This window comes from Vombatus ursinus, unplaced genomic scaffold (genome assembly GCF_900497805.2).
Source record: "Vombatus ursinus unplaced genomic scaffold, bare-nosed wombat genome assembly UNPS02014799.1, whole genome shotgun sequence".
In the NCBI taxonomy this organism is placed as follows: Eukaryota; Metazoa; Chordata; class Mammalia; order Diprotodontia; family Vombatidae; genus Vombatus; species Vombatus ursinus.
In genome coordinates this window covers 22,539,002-22,561,405 of record NW_020954577.1, presented here as the reverse complement: position 1 = coordinate 22,561,405, position 22,404 = coordinate 22,539,002, and the positions used below count along the sequence as shown (strand labels likewise).

The following is a 22,404-nucleotide window of genomic DNA, read 5'->3' as shown; positions in this document are numbered from 1 at the left end:
TCTATCTATCTATCTATCTATCTATCTATCTATCTATCTATCTATCTCTATTTTTTGATCTGTAGTTCTACACAGAACCTCAAGAAAGATTTTTGGGAGATAGCTTTCATCTTACAATCAGAGAAGTCAAAAGTACAGAAGGGATCAAGTAATTTGAAATGGCTATGTTGACTCCATACTGCAGTTTGTTAAACAATTGTTCATAGTAACATATATAGCTACCCTCGGGGACTCACCCCTTCTGGCTCTAGAAAATGTGGTAAAAACATTGTGTCAAATCCACAGAGGGTAGAAGAGTCTTCCTGTGGTTTATTCCTGTATGTCTAGTAGAGTGGGGCTTTGCATCTGGCTATCTCAGGAGATTTATTCAGCTGCCACGGCAGCTGTGTGTTATTGGCTGTAGACAGACTTTTCCATCTGCTAGAAACCACTGTCTAGAAAAGTAGACTCCAAGTACCTTGGGAAGATGGGAGTGCTATGGCCTCATGCTGTAATGGTACATGCTTCCTTTGACTCGGCTCTACCCTTGCCCTTCTTCCCCATTCTCATGTGTGGCTGTTCACTCAGGATAATACATACTGATCATGAGTAGGATTAATATGTAATAATTCTCTGCTCCTGGGTAAACCAGAAAAAGTTACCACTCTTGAGATTTCTATGAATTTACAACTTCTTATTTGCACCCGGTAAGGAGAGTTACAGGGGAAGAATTAGACTCAGCAGGAAACAAAGTCAATTTTTTTGGTTTGTGAACCATGATGAGGTTGACTTAGAGCACTTCACTTTTGCTTTCAGAAAAGCTGTACCAAAAGTATAGGTGAGAAAAATGCATTTACATTTTTTTTAAAAAAAGAAATATGCATTGATAAAAGATTGATCCTGAGTAGGTACCCAAAAGGTACACAAGAAAGATGGAGGTGTGTGGGATTCAGAAGAATACACAAACAAACCCAGAGCACAAAGCCTCCAATGTGTCCAATAAGAAAAGAAACAAGCCCCAGGAGACCCACAGAGAATGCCTGCAGACTCTGATGATGATTCACATTTAGATAACATCTTAAGGTTTGAGAAGCATTTTGCATGTATTATTTTCTGATCCCCACAACAACTCTGTGAAGCATGTGCTGTTATTATTCATTATTACTATTACTATGACATTTATTGCAGATAAGGAAATTGAGACCCTCCAAATCAAAGCTCAAGTGACTTGCTCAGGGTCACACAATTAGCAAGCATTTGAGGCAAGAACTGAATGTAGGTCTGCTTGACTCCAAGCCTGGCACTCTATTCACTCTACCACATTGACTGTAAACTGCTACGCTTTTCTAAGTAACAATTTTGTTGTTGTTGTTGTTTACTCATTTCGGTGGTATCTGACTTCATGACCCCATTTTGAGTTTTCTTGGCAAAGATGATGGAGTGGCTTGCCATTTCCTTCTCCAGATCATTTTACAGATGAGGAAACTGAGGCAAACAGGGTTAAGTGACTTGCCCAGGGTCACATAGCTAGTGAGTGTCTGCAGCCAGATTTGAACTCAGGTCTTCCTGATTCCAAGGCTGGCACTCTATCCACTATGTCACCTAGCTGGCCTAAGGGCCAATTGAGATGCAATACATTTTTAACATCGAAGGAATGTGTGGAAAATAAATATTCAAATCAATGTTATTTCTGCATCCAAAGGTTCATTTGCTTAATTTACTTACTACATTAAGTCAATTTTACTAGTTCTCAGCCTCTAGTCCGGCAAGAGGCCACCTCTATTTTAAGATAGCCAGAGGTTTGTATATCTATAATTTGCTTTAACTCATCAAGAGAGAACAAGGTCACCAGCTGGGCCCAGTGACTTAAGAAATTAAGAAAACAATAAGAAAAAAAAGTTATCTATTACATTCTGGTTTGCTGGTTTCCTGATTATGTAAAAAGTGTGCTCCCTGTTGGGAAGCAAAAACAGGGGTAATAGCAAACAGACCTGACAACCTGCATGCTCCCAGATGTAAGGAATCAGGGACTCTTGTGCCTGGAATATTTGATCGCCTTCCCTTCCTCCTGTCACAGTTGGTCTGAATAAACAACGTACTACCCTCTATGAGTGCAATAAGTAGAGATATCATTGCATTGCAGAGTGCTTTTATGTGGTCCTAATTATGAAACAGTGTGGGGTGTGGTGGAAGAAAGGTTCAAAAGCCTTCAGGGTGAGAGACAGAGACAAATATGAGAAGAATCTCCCATCCCAAATCTTCCTCTCCTAGTCACAGAGGGCCTGGAGGGCAGATGAGGATGGGCAAGGTGGCATGAATATTAATTGGGGAGGGGAATGTCCAGCTAAGGTGGATCACGCTGATAATTTCAGGATAACTACTGTAAAATGGAATCTTGCCTCTAGAGCATACCCAGATAAAAGTGCCTTGAGGGGATTGATCTGGGCACCCAATAAACAAGGAGATATGAAGGTGTGAAGGAAAGCTTAAATTGCAGACTGGATAAGAAGCTATTTCCTTTGGGTTAAAAGATGCCATTTTAAATAACTGACAGTGAATGTTTAACCTAGCATAGTGCTCACAGCGAGTCCCAAGTGGACGACTTAAATAGATGCTCATTTGTGATTAAGGCCTGTCTCAGGTGGTCCACATCATAGATTTTACACTTATCGAGAAATTGCAAGGCTGCTTTTAATCTGTACTCCTCTACTAGCATTAAGCAAGGAGGAAATTTGATGTAGTTTTAATCAGAATAAGTTGTGAATAAAGGGATGTCTACATTGGCATATACAGAAGGGAGTTGGGGAAATTGTTGGTTCTTGAGAAAATGTGAGAGGAAAGGGACCTTTCTTGGTGTGAAAACCTAATAAAATATGGGTAAGATGAGTCAGGCAGTCAATGAGCATTTATCAAGCACTTTCTATTTGCCAGACACTATGCTAAGCACTGGGGTTGGAAATACAATAAACAAGAAAGACCGTGCCTACCTTTAAGGAACTTAAATTATAATAGGGGAAGATAACCCAATAAAGGGAACTAAGAGGCAAGAATAGAGTGGGGTAGGGGAGAAAATGGTAGTGAAATCCAGAGAGTCAGAAGCAGTCAGAGGAGAGAAAATCAAGAACACATAGCCATCCTTCCACAAAAAGGAGCTAGGTTCTGGGTGGAACTCACCAATATATAAAGGGTGAGACATGGCTGGAAAGATGTTCCCAGGTGAAAAAGATGGGAAAATACATATGGACACATTATATTCCACATATCAGAGGAACTGTCCAAATGGTTTTGGTTTGCTGGAGTTGATGTCAAATATTGTTTGATATGATGATGATAGCATCACAGGATCACAAATTTAGAGCTGAAAGTAACACCAGGTCAAGTCTAATCTTGTCATTTTATGAATGTGGACCCTGAGACCAAGAGAGATGAAATGCCTCAGTCTAAGTCACACAGGTAGTGAGTGGTGGAGATGGGATCTGAACCAAGTTTGGGACTAGGATGATGACGATAACAGAAAAAAAAATAGACTGCTACCTGGGGCATGGACCAATTTTTGTTATAAAGCTATTTTTGTGGTAATGGTATTTGTTGTTTCATGATATCTCATGATTTTTTTTTGTCCCATGGTCACCCAGGGGTATCAAAGGGCCAGTGGAGAACGAGAACCATTAGCACTCTCCCAAGCTGCAAAGGCTTCAAATACAAATCCAGTAATTTGCCTGTTGTCCAAGAACCAGCCTAGTTAATCAAAGAATCTCACAACGAATATAGGGAGATGATTATTTTTTTGGCCATAGCAACTCCTAAAGTCATAGAAGAGTTTTAATAAACATTGGTGGTCAAGTGCCTAGACCAATCAGTCTGATACTGATGAGGATGACGATAGTGTTGGTAGCAATGAAAATAATGCTAGCAGTTGGCATTTTTGTGGCTCTTAAAGATTTACAAGGTACTTTATATAGATCATCTCATTCATTTTCCCCACAAAAATCTTTAGGGGTAGAAGAGGCAGAAGGATAAAACTTTTATCATAGAATCTAAGAACTGGAAATTACTATCCCCCTCATTTTAAAAAATTTAATTTTTTATTCTGAATTTGAACAGCAAATACGATCATTTTCATATACAAAGCAGAACAGAAAAAAAAGGTTGCATGGGAATCTGGGCCTCTGCACTAGGCACAGTCTGTTTTTCCCATCAAACATAACAAATTTAAAATGTTATTTTCAAATTTGTCCTGCTTGTCTCTTTCCTACTAACTTCTTTACTGTGCATTTAAAGACTGTCTTTTCTTTTTTTCTAAAATTTTGTTAACCATATCACAACCCTTGCATCAGATATGCAGAGTCAAGCAAAACAAATCCCCGCATTGTCCAAGTCTAAAAATGTTTGTCTCATTCTGCACACTGAGTCCATCATCTCTACCAGGAGCCAATTTCCTTGGTAAAACTTGGGCCCTGAGGCGTGAAGTGTTGCATGAGGACATACAGCTAATGAGCAGCAGAGCAGGGTCTTGAATTTGTAAACCTTTCCCATTTCAGTGCCCTTTCCGGTAAGCCATGTTGCTTTGGGTTAAGTCTTGGGGTGCATCATTTCCATATGACTGGTCAATAGTTTGACCAAACACACGATCTGAGATCCACATCTTGAATGAATATTTTATAGGATGGATCTAGGTTAGGTGTTAAGTAGAGACTGTTCACATCTAATTCACTAATTCATTTGCTAATTCATTTGCAAAGTATCTGTTTGCATTTGTTTTAGGTGGAGGTTGAAAGAAAAAACAAAGAAGGGGAAGGTGGCAGGAAATTAGCCTGGAAAGAATATATAAAGAATCGTTATAAGGTCCTCATTCTTGTGAGTAGCAAATAGAGTCAGGAGGGAAGGGGGAAATGCAAAAGTAACATCATTGCTGAAAAAAAAATACGTAAGAGAAACCAAACAATAGGGAAAACAATATTGCTAGAGAAATTAGTAATAAGAGGAAAAGTAATAGTTAAAAATGCATTATTTTGCGATGAAACAGATTTTATCAACAAGAGAAAACTTTCCTAAATATAACAGAAAGAGATCATCTTAGTAAATGGATAAATAAAGTCAACTTGCAGGGGATGTACTGTAGGAAAACCATAAGGTTAGGTACTAGGAGACTTGGGTTGAAATCGTAGTCCATCTTTAATTTACTGCCTGACATTGGGAAGGTGTTATAACATTGCTGAGCCTCAGTTTCTCCATTTACAAAATGAAGAGAAGGTAAGCTGCCCTACTTACCTCACAAGATCGTCTTCCTTTGGGGTAAGGAGCAAATGAAACACGGCACATGAAAGGGCTTTTCAAACTTTCAGTACCAGACAAATGTGATGACACAAGGATATGTTAGTGCCAATAGATAAGAATTACACGCTAAATGAGTCTGGATAGAAACATTCAGGAAATCCTTAAATGAAACAATTAGAACCGTGTCATTTGTTCTTTCTTGGACCCAGAATTGGAAAGAAAAGATACACACACTTAAGTAGGGATGTCCTCAACTTGGCTCTGCTATGACCTTAGGGAAATTAACTAACCTGGAGAGCTGGGTCTCAGTTTCCTCATATAGAAAATGAGGGAGTCGTATTGGAAGAATACCAACATTCTTTCTTATTCTAGACCAGATCCTTAGAGAGGTCTTATGATATAATAGAAAGAGTGTTCAACTTGGATTTAGTAGACCTATCTCTGATACTAGCTGGGCAAATTCTTTTTTTTTCCATTTTTTTTTTTTTTTTTTTTAGAAAATTGGGGTTAAGTGACTTACCAGGGTCACACAGTTAGTAAGTGTCAAGTGTTTGGTCTGAGGCTGTATTTGAACTCAGGTCTTTCTGACTTCAGGGTCGGTGCTCTACCCACTCTGCCACATAGCTACACCTGGGCAAATTCTTTAATCCCTCTGGACCTCAGTTTCCACATCTATAAAATGGGGATAATGATATCTACTCACTTCATAGAGTTGTTGTGAGGATTAAATGAAATAATTTATGTGAAGCACTTGGCAAATCTATGTGAATGCCACTTCATCATCATCATCATCACCATCATCATCATCATCATCATCATCTTTAGAATTAGCTTCAAAGAATCGTCTTTCAAGAACTCAGCATTTAAAGATGGACAAATGCTGAACACACACACACACACACACACACACACACACACACACACACAGCAACTTAAATCAATGAGAGAGATCAATATACCTTATACAGGACTTGAGCTCTCAGAGTTCAAGTTGAGAAAGGCTTTATTATTAGCCCGGAGGAAAACATTTTAGTGCCTAAAGGCAAGAATATCTAGGAGGCCCCTTGTGAAAGAAAGGGTCTGATAATGACAAAGATGGCTTAGAAACAAGAAGGAAGGATTATAGGCAGGATTGACTCTATTGAGAAAGAGAGAGTAACAGACCCTCCCCCCACCCTCACTCTGCCTCATCCCTCCGCCAACCCCAGTCAGGGACCACAGAAAAGTCCACTAGCTAGCTGCAATATTCTTGCGTCCTTTGGGAGAAGTCTGTGGAAGCATGCCAGGGACAGAATGGAAAGACAAGTTAGCCTGATAAACTGTCACATTTTATGGTGTGTTGAATAAAATATGAAGCACTCACAAAATTACTGAATAAGTAAATTTCAAAAATGTCTAAAGTGCATAGAATTTCCCCTTAAAGTGTGCATTCCCTACAAAGACACTGTGCCTGACCTGTAGTCAGTAGGTCATTAATTGTACTTGGAGCCTTTTTCTGTTGGCAAGGGTGGAATTGCTCTAGTCCACCCACCCCATTTTTGATAAATGTCATGCCCTTGAGAAATAGCTGGGCAGTTTCTGGATTCATGTGATCAAATAACACAGGAAAGCTAATTGTCCCCAAGGGAGACCAGACCACTGACCTTGACCTTATTTATACCATGCTCTAACTTCCTCTACTAGTGTCTCTGAACAAAGACAACAATAGCAACATTAAAAACCAAGTGAACCCCAGAACCAGGTGGGTGTTCACCCATTCTACATCCCGGCCAAGCTGGGCTACTTGGGATTCCCTAATGCTGCCCCAGCCCTTCCATGTGTTTGCATTTGCACAGGCCATCCTCCATGGCTGGAATTGATCCCAACCACATTTTGACCTGCTGAAATTTGTCGCTGTTATTGTTCAATCGTTTCAGTTGTGTCCAACTCTTCATGACCCCATTTGGGGCTGTCTGGGCAAGGACACTGGAGGGGTTCGCCATTTCCTTCTCCAGATCATTTTACAGATGAGGAAACTGAGACAAACAGGGTGAAGTGACTTGCCCAGGGTCACACAGCTGGTTAGCGTCCGAGGCTTGATTTGAACTTGGGAAGATGAGTCTTCCTGACTGCAGGCCCAGAGCTCTACCCACTTCACCAACTATTGAAGTGTTTCCTTTCAAAATCCAGCTCAGCTCCTCTGTGAAGCCATCTCTGACCAATCCAACTAAAAGTGTCTCCTGCTCTGATCTGCGACTCTTTCTGGCAAGTCAAAAGCATTTACTAAATACTTACTACGTGCCAAGCGCTGCTTGATTTCTTGTGAATATTATCATATCAGAAAGTGTTACAGTCTCATTATTTGTTACCCGTGCATGTCTCATACCTCTGTGAGATTGTAAGTACTTGAGGGCAGGAAACAGATCTTGTTTTATCCTTATGAGGCAGCTACATAGTATAGTACATAGCTTACTGAAGCTCAGAAAGTCAGGAAGACCTAAGTTCAAATCCTCCCTCAGACATTTACCAGGTGTGTGACCTTTGGCAAGTTACTAAACCAGGGGTGGGGAACCTGTGGCCTCGAGGCCACATGTGGCCCTCTAGGTCCTCAAATGAGGCCCTTTGACTGAATCCAAACTTCACAGAAACAAATCCTTTTATAGGATTTGGTCGAAGAGCCACACTTGAGGACCTAGGGGGCCACAAGTGGCCTCCAGGCCCCAGGTTCCCCATCCCTGCACTAAATCTTTCATAACCTCAGTTTCCTCATCTGTAAAATGGGGATAATACTAGCACCCACCTTCCAGGATTGCTGTGAGTATCGAATGAGATAATATATGTAAAACGCTTTGCAAACTTCAAAGTCTATGTGAATGTTAGCTATTTTTATTATTCGTGTATTCACAGCACAGAATTCAAAGCTCTGAACACAGATGATGTATATGCTTATTGGTCTGAACTTCTTAGTATATTATCTGATTTGATCCTCACAAAAACCAGCAATAGGGTAAGTACTATGGGTGTTATCATCACGATTTTACAGATGAGAGATCTGAAGCTCAGGCAGGCTGTGACTTCTCCAGGGACACACAGCTAGCGAGCCTTAGAGTCAGGATTCAAAATCAGGCCTTCCTTACTCAGGAAGTGGGCACTCTAGCCCGTATACTACATTGCCCTCTCACAGAACAGAATGATTAATTCAAACAGATGAAGATGTCTGCCCGGCTATTTTCCCAATCTCCGACCTCTCTCTCTCCGAGGAAGGAAGGGCTCATCACTAGTTCCCAAAACTGATTCCAGAAGACAATGGGCACTTTTTCCCTGCCTTGCTACCCGGTCCCAGCCATGACTTGGGGGCCTTCAAAGGAAGCTGGATTACAAACACCTGAAGCAGAGTTAGTTAACGTAACTCCAACAATGTGGCAGCACCGAGCTATTGGTCATTTAAAAATCAAGAAATAAAAATAACCGCAGCAGAATCCCATTTTCTGAAAGCAAGAAATAAATTAATCTGGACATAATCTAATGCCCCTCATTACATATGCTAGACAAATGGATGTGGTTTTTAGTTTAAAATATCTTCTTCCATTTAAAATCCTTTCTTCAGAAAAAAAAAAAAACCATGACAGTTTGTCAGAGCTGGAAGGGACTCTTAGGGGTCATCTACTCCAGCTCCCTCATTTTATTTTTTTTTCCTGAGGCAATTGGGGTTAAGTGACTTGCCCAGGGTCACACAGCTAGTAAGTGTCAAGTGTCTGGTCTGAGACCACATTTGAACTCAGGTCCTCCTGACTCCAGGGCCGGTACTCTATCCACTGCGCCACCTAGCTGCCCCTCCCTCATTTTATAGATACAGAAAGTGAGGCCCACATAGACAGTTAGGTGGCTGGATGGATAGAGAGTTGGGCCTAGAGTCAGGAAGACTTGAGTTCAAATCCCACTTCAGATATTCACTAGCTAAGTGCTTTGGGCAAGTCACTCAAACTCTACCTCAGTTTCCTCAACTGTAAAATGGGGATAATAACAGCATCTTTTTCCCAGGTTGTTTTGAGGACCAAATCAGATATTTGTAAAGTATTTAGTACAGTGCCTGGTATGTAGTCAGTGCTTAATAAGTGCTTGTTTCCTTTTTTCTTTTCTTTAGTGACTTCACCAAGGTCACACAGGCAATTCGTGAGAGAGCTGGGATTTGACTCCAAGTCCTTGACTCTGCTGGGTCCAATGCTCTTTTTCCTCATGTATCCTGATGACTTCACTTCTTTCTTTCCTACCTTTAGGCTTTGGGCATGACTATTTTCCTACTCTGCTGCTCAGGGCTTTCTATTCTTAAATTCGGTGTTACTGCAGACAAGCCAGAAGCTTGCCCTCTCTTTACTGAACTGAGGGGTGTGTGGGGTGGTTGGGAGGACAAGCACCTCTGGTGTGAGCTCTGCTAGCCCTTTGCAGGGCTGCTCATCACCTTTGAGGTCCATCTGCCACCCAGCTCTCACCTATAGCTCCAAGAAACTGTAACACCCCCATGGCCACACCCTGGTAAAACTGTCTGGGCAAACAGGCTAAACCAGGTTGAGGGTAACCTATAGGCCTCAAACCCAGGGGATGTCTATTCTCCCAAAGTGGAGGCTTCCCCCAGAGGAATGGGTGGATGAGAACAATTTGTTCCAAAGGCCATAAAGGCAGCTGAAGCAGGAGCTATGGTCAATCATCGAAGACGCCAAGATCACCCATTGCAACCCCAGGCCATCGCCAGTCATCCTGCTTTTGTCTTGCCACTGGACTCTGATGACTCTGGAAGAGAGAGTGAGGCCGACCTCTTTGTGCACCTCTGCCTCACTTAAATCCAATTCACGCATGAGTCAAGACATCTCCCCGTGATGTCATCGGTTCTCTTCCAAACAAAGGATGAACAACAATTAATCTGAACGGTTGTCAAGAGAAATGAGGAATGATGGATGGCCACTAAATGAAGAAGAGGGGCTGAGCACCGTTTCTTTAAGCAAAATAACAAACAAACCTGATTCTGCCATCAACCCTAAACAGAGCTGATTACTAAACGACCCTTCCTGAAGTTTCCATTAAGACTTTTTGAACAGCCAGCTCCAATTTTCAAGTTTCACTGTAGGCCCCCAAAGAAGGCCAAAGTTATTTGGAACCTGGATAAATAGAGGCAAACACATTCCCCTCAAGGATTTCATCCAGAATGGAGACAGAATAAATATCCGAAGTGCTTATAAACTGGTGCCTCTCTCCTCGTTGGCTCCTAGTTCCTTCCACTGTGGTTACTATTATTGAGGTGTACATCAGCTTACGTGTCTGCTACTTTCTATTTTCACTAAACTCCCCATTTCTTTTAGCTTTCTATTCCTTTTCTAAAGCCTTCCATAGGATCCCCTTCCCCTGCACTGCTCCTTCTGCTCCTTGCTCGTCTTTGAACGTCCAACAGCGTCCAGATCTAGTACCATAGTCTCCTCTGTGTTGGAGGCCTACCTCTCTCCGCTCTTCTGAAGCCATGGTTGTGGTTTCAGTGGTAAGTGCACTGGACTTGGAGTCAGGACCTAGGTTTGAATCCTGTCACTGCCACTAAACAACCACATCACCTTGGGTAAATGACTTCATCTTTCTTGACCTCGGTTTCCCCCGCTCTAAAGTGAAGGGGTTAGCTAGATGACCTCCAAGGACTCTTTGAATTCACATGAAGGCACTAGCATGGAGGATTCCTGGATGAGACATACTTATATCAGTAGGAAATGTGTGAACCCAAACAAGTGTTCTTGGTGACATTTTAGGCAGGCTTTAAGTATGAAGCCCTTTCAGCTGATCACAGAAAACATACAGATTAAACCACCTTTCAGGCTTCCAGCTCAGCTTCCCTCTCTGCTGAGCTGGCCTGGATATCGTTCCATCTCCCAACGGAGCATAGGTCTATTAAGGTGGAATTTGCTACTTTGTGAAAACAATAATGAGATGGGAATGAAGGGGATTTAAAGAAAGCCTTGGAAAGTCCTCAGGACCACAAGCCAGCAGCCCCCAAATGCTGCAGACACAGTGAGCTCAATTCTACTGCATCCAAGCCTGTTCCCCCAAATGATTCAATCCCCGTTAAACAGCAAAAGCTAGAACATATGGCATACTAGGGACAGTCATAACAACAGACTTGGAGGAGCAGTTTTGGTGACAGGCTCATTTGTCCTGCCTTAAAAGAAGCATACCTAGTCTCAAGGCATCAGGAGACAACTAGCTAATAAAATGTGCTCTCCTGGAAAGCTCTCTTCCATGTCTCGAGATACTTCTGTCTGTCTCCTTCCAACTACGAAGCTATCCTTGCAGTTACCTGATGAAATATGCCAAGCCGTAGCAGAGAACACAGATGAAAATTTGTCCCAGCATCTTTGGCTTTAACACACTTTCTCGAGTTGAAAGCAAAAAAAAAAAAAAAAAAAAAGATAATTCAAATGTTCCCCAGGAAGCTGCCAGAAGTCTTTTGCAGAAGAAATGTAAAAGCAAATGTTTCAGTTTTCATGAAAAACAAGACATCCTGGCAATATGTCTAATATGTGTCAAAATATGTTTTGCAGAATGCCCTTGAAATAAGGGACTTGATTAACAAGCCTTATAGTTAAAACAAACTGGAAGATGAGCAAGGCTACTTAGGAAATTAACATATGCAATTAACATATTAAACATATGTGCTGTAAGGGGGTCCTAATGAACTGGACCTTTTGGGTATTTGAAAGTTAGGATTCCGAGGAAAAGTATATATTGATGGCGCCTAAGGCCCTCTCAGGAATGGATAAGAAGATAAGTGGGGAGATGAGGGGAAGTATCCTGGGTTTGAATCCTGGCTATGCTAATGATTACCTGTGTAACTGAGTGATTTCACTTCCCTGGGCCTCAGTTCCTCAACTGCAAAATGAGGAGGCTGGACTACCTGGCTTGAAAGGCCCTTTCCAGTTCTAAATCTGTGATCTGGGTTTCAATGATGACTGAATTTGGGATGATCATAGGAAGTGAACTTTTATTTAAACAGTCAATTTTTTACTATTTGAAAATTTAATTCTTCTATGAAAACTATGGATAATGGAGCCACAAAATATCAGAACTGGGAGAGAAATCTAGTTAAACTGTCATTTTACAGACGAGGTAACTGAGGCCCAGAGATGTGACTTGCTCAAGGTCACATAGCTATCTCCGAAAGGCAATATCCTTTCCCTCTTATTTTCAATCTACTACAGTCATAGGTGATTCAAGTTAAGGCAAGAAGAATGCAGACGCAAATGCTAGATGTGGATTCCACCTGTAGGTTCAAAGACACAGGTACATTCTATTGGACACACTATCCAATAGAAAGCAATTAAAAACATTATGAGTGCAGTGGTTGTGGATACTGAAAATCTCAGAACAATCCCTTCTAAAATCTGTGGTCTCACTAAAGATGAATCAGTGGGAAGGGCATGTCATGGCCATCCATCAAATGATAAGGAGAAAGTGAGTGAGCTAGTGCCTGAAGGTGCCTAAGAATTCTAAATTCTACCATATTGAGGAGTACAGTTTACTTACTGGCTATAACAGCATCTCAGCAAGCAACCTCTCAGCTTGATGCTACTAGATCATAAAGACTCATAGTGAACAGACAGACAACGCAGTTCAGGAGAAGCAAGGCAGGATCTGGAATCAGAGGACCTGAGTTCAAGTCCAATCTCTGCTAATTATGACCTCCATGGCCTTGAGCAGGCTATTTTAGCTCTCTCACTGTCTTAGTTGCCCTACCAATAAAAAGGGGGGTGGGGAGTTGATGAGATATATGATTTTCAAGGTCTCTCTCTGCTCTAAAGCCCTTAACCCCAAGCTTCAGTGGAGTGGAAAGTAGACTGGGTTTGGACTCAGAAGACCTGTGTTTGGTTCTTAGCTGTGCCAATGGACTAAGCCAGGTGACTTTGAACAAATCTTTTTTGTGCCTCACTTTCTTTATTTATAAAATAGATATGATTACCAATCTCAATGAATTGTTATGAGGAATTCATTTTGCAATCTGCTTTGCATCGCAAATGTATTGTTTTCTTATCATTATTACTGCCATTATTAATTATCTGTTCTGAGAAACCACTGAACCTACGCAAAAATGTAGGCAATGAAGTTTGTCTTTTTTGCCCATTTATTTCTATGTTTGTGTCCCCTCCTCCCTTCTGCTGCTCCCCCTACTTCCTTGTATCTTTACAAGGAGTTCGGGTTCCTCAGACTAACGATTGGCTGCCCAGGGTCTTCCTCTTGGAAGTTTTCAATTGGACTTGCCTCCTAGACGTTGACCTATGCTTCATAGTTTTCCCTCCCTCCCTTCCAAAACTTCCATGTATCTATTCTTCATTCCCTCCGACTCCTGATAGGTCACCAGAGCGACTTTGAGAAAGTCACTTTCCCCTCTGAACCTCTGTTCCCTCATCTTTAAAATAAGTTGGTTGGACTAGACAATATCTGTTTCCTTCTACCTATAAATCTATAATCCTGTGATTCTAGGTGACTGAAGATAGACTGAGTTAAAATCAGGTGTTAATGACTGAAAAGAATTCATATAGTATTCCCCCAAGATAACAATCATTTATAGAGAGATCTTCAGTGCTTGAACTCCAAAGAGTTGGTAATGTGAAAATTTCAGACAAGATGGTAGGGCTAATAAGACACATACACTTACTCCAATGCTTCATTGTGACATCAAGGTGACTGGATTCTTGAAGGTTTCATCAGCATAGTGTCAGCTCTGGTAGCTCTTATCAAATTAGAAAAGTTTCAAATACAGACTCAGAGATGGATTCTGTGACTGTCATTAGAAGACCAGTCTAGCTAGGAATAGAGACTCAGCCCTAAATGAGTTGGTTTTTTTCAGTCATGGCAATTCACAAAGATCATCCACTAAGACATGGAGGAGGAGGGTTGGTTGTGATTTGCCTTAGCTAGAAAAAATGCCTTGAAGTACACGTGTGTGTATAAATATATCTCATCAGCCATATGGTGATTATTTTTTAGTTATATTAACTCTCAAAGTCTATCTACCATGTCACTAAGGATTGTGAGCTATATCTGTAGAGGTAATGCAAATAAAGTTACAGATTTTTGATATATTGAAGAAAAGGAAAAGGGGGGGAAGAAAAGGAAAGAGAAAGGGGGAGGGACAAAGAAAGGAGGAGGGAAAGAGGGAGGGGGAGGAGGAGCAAGAGAAAGTGTGTGTGTGTGTGTGTGTGTGTGTGTGAAAACTGAGATAAACTAAGAAAACTTCATTTAAACAATTTCATTCAACAACGTAAAGATATATAGGGCTCTAATAAATGAATATACACATGTATAAGCATATATGTGTATGTGTGAATATATATAACATGTTAGTATTCAGTTAACTGAATATACATATAATATAAAATGTATATAATATAGACTGTATACATACATATATACATACATATATATATGTATGATTATGGGATTTTGAGGTAGATTAGACCTGAGAGGAAGCCTAATCTGATCCATTTCCTGATTTACATATGAACATAATGAATAAGTCCCAGAAAGGAAAGTTAGTACTAGTAGGGCTAGTAAGGTCTTTTGTCTCCAAATCCAGTGTTCTTTATTGACACTCCGCACTGTGCCCCACCTCCCCCTCAGCCAAGGGGATCATAAACAGGAAGAGACTTCATAAGCCAGGAAGTCTAACCCCCACAAACCTACTGACATATATATATGTATGTGTATATATATATATACACACACACACACAATTTCTATACAGGTATGTATATATGTGTATATGCAGACATGTATATATATATATATTTGTTTATAGTTCAAGGAAGGATTTCTATAATCCTCAATGGTGGCTCATAGATGGCTATACCACCTGCTGCTCAGGCCAGCCCTTATGCTCAAGAACAGACTGAATTGGGAGGCCCATAGCCCTTGGCATTTTAGCTGAGAGCCCTGGCCCCTCACATCCAAGCAGGCAGCTTCTCTAGATGCACCAATGCAATGAGACATGGTGATGGGCAATGCAGCCAAATGCACAAGGCAAATGAAACAGTCTCACCTGTTGTAGCACTGTGGACAAAAATTGTAGCTTTAAACAGACATCTAAAGCCTCACTCTTTTCCTAGGAGAGCAGTTAAATAGAAATTCAGGAAAGAGATATTAATTCCTAGATAGGAAATAGGCCTATTGAGAAAAGTATAGATGGTAATATAAAAAGAAAAAAAGAAAAATGTGAAATATCACATTCTACTATTTTTCTGAGACTAAACTGTTCACTGAGGTCATGAAATTACAGGGAATTTTGATCCCCCAACGAAGGTTGAATTAGACGACTTTGTGAAGGGCTAGAATATCTTAGGAGAATGTGATACACCAGAATAATTGATTTTGAATATTGGGACTCCTAAAAATTAGTTATGATAGATTCTGACAATTATTGAATGGAAACAGAAAAGAATATACTTATTTCTCAGATGTACATTGCATTCTTACAAAAGCTAATCATGTCTTGGGACATAGAAGCTTAACAAACAAATATAGAAAAGCAGAAATATTATAACTTAACTGATCACAATGCAATAAAAATTATATTAAAGGATCACTTAAAAAGTATAAAAATCAACTAGACACCAAATAACTTCATTTTAAAGATTTGTTGGATGAAACATTTTGTAGAAATGATAGATAATTTCAATGTCTAAAATTTTGGGGAGTCACCCAAAGCAGTCCTTGGGGGAAATTTTTGAACATTAAACACTTTTGTTAACAAAAAAGAAAATAATAGATTAGTGAATTGAGAATGCAACTAAAATATTAGAAAACTAACAAAAATTTAAAATCCCAATTAAACACCAAAGTAGAAATTTTGAAAATTAAGGAAGAAATTAACAAAATTGAAAACAAACAAACAAAAATTCATTAAATAAATAAAAACAGGAGCATAAAAACAATAAAATTAATATCATTAATTAATTGGATTAAAAAGAAAGAGGAAAACTAGATTATGAATATCAAAAAATGAAAAATGAGAATTCACAGAAAATTAAGAAATAAAAGATATTAGAAACAATTTTGCCTATGTACCAATACAATTAATAACTTAAATGAAATAAATATTAACAAAAATATAAAATATCTAAATCAGTAAAACAAGAAACCAACAGTTTAAATAAGACAATTTCTGAGAAAGAAATCAAGCCATAAATGAACTTCAAAAGAGGAAAAAATGCCTCCAAACCAGATAGATTCATGAATTAATTTTATCAAATATTCAAGAAAACAATTCCAATATTACATAAATTGTTTGCAAAAATAGCAAAAGAAAGCATTCTACGAAATTTCTTCTATGACACAGAAATGGTCTTGATAGGTAAACCAGGGAGAATCAAAACAGAAAAAAGAATACTATGGACCAATATCCCTAGTTATATAGATGCAAAATCTTTCAATAAAATATTAGCAAAGAGACTAAAACAACATATCACAAAGATTATACATTATGATCAATTTGTATTTATACTAAGAATTTGAGGTTGCTTTAGTATTAAAAAACTATAAACTTAACTGTCCATATTAATAACAAAACAATAAAAACCATAGGGTTTTATTAATAAAAATAAGTTTTTAACAAAATACAACACCCATTTCTGTTAAAAAACATAGGAATAAGTGAACCTTTCCTTAAAATGATAAACAGTAAATAACTAAAATCAAGACCTACTATTATATATAATGAAGATAAAATAGTATCTTTTCTAGTAAATTCAGGGATGAAACAAAGCTATCCATTTGTCACTACTTCTATTTGACTTACTAGTAGAACTTCTGAGAATAGCAATAAGTCACAAAAAAGAAACATAGGGAATGATTATAGATAAGGAAGAAACAAGATGATCACTTTTTGCATATGGCACACTTAAAGAACTCTACAGATTCAACTAAAATTAATTGAAACAATCAACAACTTCATCAAACCTGCAGGATATAAAATAAATTCACAAAAATCATCAACATTTCTATATACTAGCAATAAAACCCAGCAGGAAGTGATGGAAAGAAAAATTTCATTTAAAATGACTACAAAGTGGATAAAATAACTGGGAGTTTGCCTATACATGAACTATATAACTATAACTGTATAAAACTTTTTACAAAAATAAAGACACTAACCTTACATTAACTTTAACCCCAAAGAATTGGAAAAGTAGTAATTGCTTAAGGGTAGAATGAAAAAAAAATAATACAAATAAGGATACTATCTAAATTAATTTACTTATTCAGTGCTATACCAAACTACCAAAAGATTACTATATAGAACTAGGAAAAAAATGACCAAACTTCTTCTGGAAGAAAAATGGGTTAAGAATCTCAAGCAATATAATAAAAAGAAATAGAAATGAAGGTCTTTGTAGTGCTGGATCTCAAACTATACTATAAAGCAGTAATTACTAAAACTATTTGATACTATTAAAAAAAATAGATTGATCAGTGGAACAGATTAGGCACACAACATGCAGAAGCAAATGTATCTAGTACCCTAATATTTGATAGATACAATGACCTCAGCTATTTGGCTAAGGATTCACTATTTGACAAAAGCTTCTGGAAAAGTTATACAGCAGTAAGGAAGAAATTAGATTTAGATCAATGGCTCACACAGTAATCAAAGATAACCTCCATATGGTATGTGACCCAGATATAAAAGGTCAAATCATATGTAAATAAAACATGGAATAAATAACGTAACAGTCATATGGATAGGAGAAAAGTTTCTGATGAAGCAAGGAATAGAGAGGATCACAGAAGATAAAATAGACAATTTTGATTACATAAAGTAAAAAAAGTTTTTGTACAAAGAAATCTAATAAAGGTAAGATTAAAAGGGAAATAATTAACTGAGAAAAAATCTTTACAGCAAGTTTTGCTGTAAAGTTCCCATTTCTAAAATATATAAGAACTGATTCAAATTTATTTAAAAAAATCATTTCCCTAATTAATAAATACTCTAAAGAGAAACCCAGGTTTTCTCTAGCTATGTGAAAAAATGCTCCAAATCCTTACTAATTGAAGAATTGCAAATTAAACCAATTCTTAGATATCGCCTCACACCAATCAGGTTGTCAAAGATGACCAAAAGTAAATATTGGAGGGGCTATAGGAAAACAGGTTCAGTGATGCACCTATGAATGGGTACAACCATTCTGGAAAGCAATTTGGAAGCATACATATGAAAAATTACTAAAAAGTGTGTGCCCTTTGACTCAGCTATACTACTACTAGGCTCATACTCAAAAGAGATAAAAAAGGAGGAAAAGTTCTTTTTTTTTGCGGGAGCAAAAAATTGGACACTGAGGGGATACCACCCATCAATTAAGGAATGGCTGAATAATTTGTGGTATTTGGATGTGATGGAAGCAAATAGAGGATTTCAAAAAGACATGGAAAAATGTATGTGAACTGATGCAGAATGAAGTAAGCAGAACCTGAAGAACCATTAATACTGTAACATCAATACTACAAAAAAAGGAACAATTTTGAAGAATTGTATAAATTTTCAATGACTGAAATGAGCAGAGGAACAAGTTATACTGAAAAACAATGTAAAAACAAACAACTTTGAAAGCAGCTAAGAACTATGATCAATACAAGGACCATTCACGATTTCAGAGGATGGATGATGAAACATACTATCCATGACAGAGAGGTGATGGGTTTAGGGTATGGATTGAGATATATAATCCATATTTTTTTTTATATACAGCCAGGGAAGGAATTTGTTTTGCTTTACTACGCACTATTCTTGTTGTTAGAAGAAATTTGTTTTCTTTTCCTTTTGTTTCCAATGGAATGTAAGGGCCAGAGGAAGAGAGAAATTTCTGTTAATTAAAAATAACAAAAATGTGGGGGAGGTACTATAGATGTCGAACTGACATTGCATGCACTTCAACAGTTTTACTTTGCTACAAGGGACTTCATGAAGAGGAGAACTCTGTAAATGCTTGTAATGTAACAACAAAACATATCAATAAAACTTAAAAGATATTGATGCTACTTTTGGAACCAAGAGAAGGTTTGGTACCCAAAACAAATCTTTTTGCTTCCACCTTAAAATTTAGAACCCTAAGACTTTGAAGAAACTCTTCTGTGACATTGAAGAAGCCCAGAGGTATTCTCAAAATTGGGCGCACGTTTGGGCTAATATAGACATTGGACTGGCCATTAGGAAATTAATTGTGACCTTGTTTGTGAAGGCTAAATCACTTTTTTTTTGAGGAAGACTTTCTATCTTTCTGAGAGCTGGCAGCCGGTGAATATCTTGGCAGTGTGGGGACACATTTATTTCACTGAAATTCACCTGTAAAATGCAAATCTAATACTTCACAGCTGACCTCGCGGAAATGATGGAAATAAACAAAGAAAACTCAATTTAAATAAACAGATGATTTCAGTCAACAACAGAAAGGTAGACAAAATGCTGACACAAGATTTTGCTCATAATTCAAGAAAGGCTGCCTGGAGGAATGGAAAGAATGCTGGACATGCTGATAGGATCGCCTGGTTTTGAGTTCTGCTTCAGACAATTTACCAGGCAAGTCACCTAATATTTCTGAGTCTCAGTTTCCTTCCCTGTAAAAACAGGATAATACCTGTAGTATTTACTTTATAGGAAAATTGTGAGGATCAAATAATAAACTATGTCAAGCTCTATAAAAACTCTAAAAGTGTTACATAAATACATTTGTTAGCATGTTAGAGTTTTACTACTATTTCTATTTTTACTAATGGTAGGTCTCAACTTAGGAAGGCATCATTTTCCAAAAATGTATTGGTAACTTGACTTAGAACTCAGAATTTTTGTTCCAATAGAAGCAATGTTATAGATGGTGGGTAAGGTCCAGTATCTGAAATGCCACCTGAACATTGACAGTAGTGGACAGAACATAGTACTTAGAGTCAGAACACCTGGACTGGAGTCCTGATTCTGCCCACTTTACTAGGCATGTGATGATGAGCAAGACACTGAATCTCTATGATCGTCAGTTTTTTTCATCTCCTAGGTTTGTTGAGGATCAAATGAGATATTGTATGCATGGCACTTTGTAACTGTGAGGTGGTTGCTATGTATGGGGGAAAGCTGTTATCATGTAGCTAGGTGGTAAAGTAGATAGAGCAGTTGGACCTGGAGTCAGGTGGAGCCAAGTTAATATCCAACCCCAAACATTTACTGGCTGTGGGACCCTGGGCAAGTCACTTAACCTCTGTCTGCCTTGGTTTCCTCATCTATGAAATGGGTATAATACTAATACCTCCCTCCCAAAGTCATTGTAAGGATCAAATGAGATAATATTTGCAAAAAGCCTTTGTAAACCTTTAAGTGCTATAACTCAGTATACCAGAAAGACAATTCCAAACCGTCGATACACTGAAGTGGCACCATTCAGAAGAGATATCTACTCTTAAGTGCTAGTAACTTGTAAGTCTTTTACATCTGCAACTAAGAAAGAACCTCTGTATAACTTTACATTTACATAAGAGAAGGCATTTCTCTGGGACTATTCCTTCCCAAATTTTCTAAAAAAGAAGAAAAAATAGTTTTAAGATAAGAGTTCTTAACTATTTTGTATGTCACGACAGTCTGGTGAAGCCTATGGACCCCTTCTCAGAAATTTTTTTTTAGTTCATAATTGAAGGAAATGCTAAATTTCAATTAAAGGGTAATGAAAATAAAGATGTAACTTTTTATCCCATTCAGATATATAGACTCCCTGAAATCGATCCATCAACATCCTGGGGGTCCATGAATCCCAGGTGAAGAACTACTGGGTTAAGAGGCCAATGTAGTGATGCATAAAGATTAAAACCCTCAGTATGCTATTCTTGGGTATTTGTATTTGACACATGCATGAATTTAATAATTAATTTTCATGTGGTATTTTAAAAATTTATTTAGCATTTTGCATATATTAGCTCAATTGAGTGTTATAAAAACCCAGTAAGATAAAGAGGACTTTTCTGGTCACCCCTGCACACTCCAGTTGTTATTCTCTGAAATGACCTTCTGTTTAAACTGTATGTGTCCTGCATGTACATTTTTATATACAAGTTGTCTCCCCCACTAGAACATAAGCTCCCTGAGGGCAGGGACTGTTTTTGCTTTTCTTTGTATTCCAAGCACTTAGCACCGTGCCCACACCTATTAAGTGCTTAATAAATGCCTGCTGATTGACAATTATAATCTCCATTTTACAGATGAGATGAAGAAACTGAGGCTCATAGAAGTTGTGACCCATCAATTGTTAAACACCTATTCTATCAGTGACAGGATTTGAACCCAGGTCTTCCTGACAGCCAGTCTAGCCATCCATCCATCCATCATGCTGGTTGCACTTATTCCCAGTCCATTAGTCCAAGTTTAGTTGTGGCCTTTTGTATTCACTATAAACCTCCTTTGAGTGTTCACCAGTCTTCTGGAGAATTCAGTTGCCTCTTAGCTCTCTAGGTGGAGAAATTCTCAGGACATCTGGCAGTGAGGATGGGAGCACCAAGGTCATGATACAGGATACAAGATGTTTACTCCACTTTCGTCTGATAGGTACAATGGCATACCATGTGCGGTGATTGACAGATTGAAATGTAAAACCAGCGACATGTAAAACCAAGGCTGTCTCATTCCTAAAGTGTCAATGCAGGAATATTTTTGGTACCAATACTTTTGCAGGGCAATGTATCTTTCTTGAGTTTGTCAAAGATAATGAGATTAGAGGGAGAGAATGAGAAGTAGAGACTGTATGCAGATGTTCAAAACAACTAAGACAAGAGGCCTATGGGAGCCTGAATCATTTGGTTAATTGTGCTCATTCTCCACTTCACCTGCCATTTGTAGAGAGACACCGCTTATGCAGAATAGTTACTCTCAGCGGGGCATAGGAAGCTTATAAAAGTGCTCCAAGTATGTCTAATTTGTATCATAGTCAGATGGTAATGGATTTTCCCTAGGAGAAACTAAAGCAGGTACTTTCAGGGAAGGAGGTAAAAAAGACAAATTGAAATAATTTCTAATTTTATTGAAAATATGCATGATGACCTAGCAGACATTTTCTTTCTCTCTCTTTCTCTCTCTCTCTCTCTCTCTCTCTCTCTCTCTCTCTCTCTCTCTCT

At 38.5% G+C, this 22,404-nt stretch overlaps 1 protein-coding gene across 3 annotated transcripts in view; it reads right to left on the bottom strand.

Annotated features, from left to right (window-relative positions):
- MYRIP (myosin VIIA and Rab interacting protein) overlaps positions 1 to 22,404 on the bottom strand; it is a 421,897-nt gene that overhangs the window by 14,774 nt on the left and 384,719 nt on the right. The window lies entirely within an intron of this gene.